The following is a 2,606-nucleotide window of genomic DNA, read 5'->3' on the forward strand; positions in this document are numbered from 1 at the left end:
GCAAAACCTCAAAAATAACTCATCCTGTATATTATTTTTTTCCCACCAACATTTGGAGTTAGTTTCATCAGCCTCTTTGAAAACAATGGTGATTTACTTCAATGCCATAAATTTTCCATAGGTAAGCTTGTCACATAAATTCATTTTTCTCGCTGCAGGGATTGAAAATATTTACGACTAGTTTTATGCTGAATTAGTGCTAATTCTCCACATTGATCCAAAAGACTAACGGCTGACGGTTTTGATCATTTGCATATGTATATAGGCAGGTCGATAATTTGTCAAACACACAAAATTGAAAGCTTCCAGAATTGTTCAAATATAATCAGTGGCCAATGATTATATTTGCTCGGGCCGCGTATTTTCTACTGTTATTCTCTATTACATATCGGCAAGTTTGCGTAAAATAATACACTGTGTACGTACACCAGTCGGATCACAGCCGGTTAATTTTGTTAAATACCCATAATTTCCAGGGCATACAAATTTTTAATAATATCTGGCCAATTAATAATGTCTGTCTAGGTATAGTAAACCTATAAAGGATCAAATCAATTATATTTATATTTCGATTTAAAATCAATGAAACCGGGAAATTGAGGCGCTGCAACGCAAATTACGTTCTTGTTCTTGCCATTTAATAGTGCCGCAAAATTCCGAATTATCCTAATAGAACCCTCGAATCCATTTGATCAATTAATTTCCATTTTGTTAATTAAGAAAGCCCGAACACCGAGTGCGGCTGTTAAAGGTAAACAGTTTTTCCTCCAAAAGTTGTTCGCCTGAAATTAACTTTCTTTAGAAATCCAATTGACAAATTAAGCCGATTAATGTTTACTGAGGACATTGCACAACTTTTTCAACAGTAATCCGAAGAAAATTCCGGATAACCATTACACGTTTGCAGAAGCATACATATACTAGTACATCGGACAGAGATAATGGTCGTTCCAGCACCGATAAAATCGTTTGGCAATTTTCGAAAATAGTACAGCTTTATCAATTTCTTCAATTAAATTTTCCACTAATTCGACTGCGAGTAATACGAGTAAGAACAGGAATAATAATAAATCTGAATTGAATTCAGCATTGAATATATTACCACCATATGCCCGCTCACATCCGCAGGAAATCCAAATTATCCAGCATAGAAGAAAATCGCAAATAAAAACTTCAGTGAAATTAAATTGCATCTAATAGATCTATTTTATGTGCATATATTTTGATAGCAACTTTATAATTGGACTTTATTTCAATCCGAGTAATGGAAGCTTGAAGGAGGTTGGTGTCATTTAATTTTTATTTCACCACAGGAGAACTATACTATCTGTCTTTAACCGAATAATACGTAGTTTTGTGACTGAAACATAGCAAAAAAATAATAAAAATGTAAATACACATGAGCACATTTTCTTGTGATGCTTTGATGATAAAGAGTCAGCTTTTTAATAAAAAAATCTTGATCAAAGTGACCAAAAATGAAAAGTGAAAATGCCATTGAAAACGTTGAAAACTAAAAATCGAAATCAAAATCTTCCATCCTTCTGCCTGCTATCAAGTAAATACGATGTTCCATCTAGTAGTTTTTTTTAACTTTAATTTAGGCCGAAATTTGAAATATTGCTATTTATATCCAGGATTTCCAGCCAAAAACGCACGAATCTTTTCCACTTTCGATAGGGATTAATGTGGGAAAACGATAATAAATAGCCCATTTTACATTTACAGAAATGCTGTTAAAAAGTCAAACCACCGCAACTTAGCCATTATTTTTACTTCTGTACATGAACGCTAAAAGGTATCATGAAAACGGTGGGATTTATGATGATCATCAATTTCCAGATTCCAATTTATTTTCTCGGTGTTTAATGCTTCCATAAGCATGTTTTTGTTTTTTACTTGAAAATTTTCAAAATCCGTCGGTTATGTTTATCACGATTTTCCAAAGCTTTTGGGTGAAACTGTGCGACAAACACCGTCTAATTGGACAAACATTCGAAAATCGAACTGCATCTTATTCGGGTAGTTTCTCGCTTGACCTATGCACACAGAAAGGACAAAGTCTTTGATCAAGCTTTTTAAAATTAATTTTAAATGCCTGAAAGGGTTTTCCTTCGAAATAACCCGCAATCTATTGAATTTCAACACTTTGAAGCTTTAACAGAGAATCTGAGGCTTTTGTGGTTGCTCGCGATAATTGAGCGAAAACTACGGAAGCCCATCAAAATAGTTTAGGATTAGAACCAGTATTTAATCTACTAATATTAGAATTTTTGTTATTGTGTAGCCGGCACTCAATATGTATCTTTTTGATGCGAAACCTTGTGCTTTAACTTGAAATGAAATATAAATGGCGAACACAAGAAGCCTGGGAAACACGTAAGTGTCGAGAAGAGGTCATAATTCTCTTTTTCTTGGCTTCTCAGACTACTTTAGATTTTTTTTCTCGTGCTGGGAATGTATTTATTTTAGGGCTGGATGCTGCATTTACAACTGCTGGAAGGGCTGCACTTCAGGTGATTAAAACCTTTTCCACGTTAAAATAGATTTATTAGTATTTTATGTCTTGCAAAACATTGTCTGCGTTGAAGAGAAGTAAAGTAAAA

The sequence above is a fragment of the Dendroctonus ponderosae genome, unplaced genomic scaffold, assembly GCF_020466585.1.
Source record: "Dendroctonus ponderosae isolate FM_Combo_2020 unplaced genomic scaffold, Dpon_F_20191213v2 Dpon_F_20191213_2, whole genome shotgun sequence".
Classification (NCBI taxonomy): Eukaryota; Metazoa; Arthropoda; class Insecta; order Coleoptera; family Curculionidae; genus Dendroctonus; species Dendroctonus ponderosae.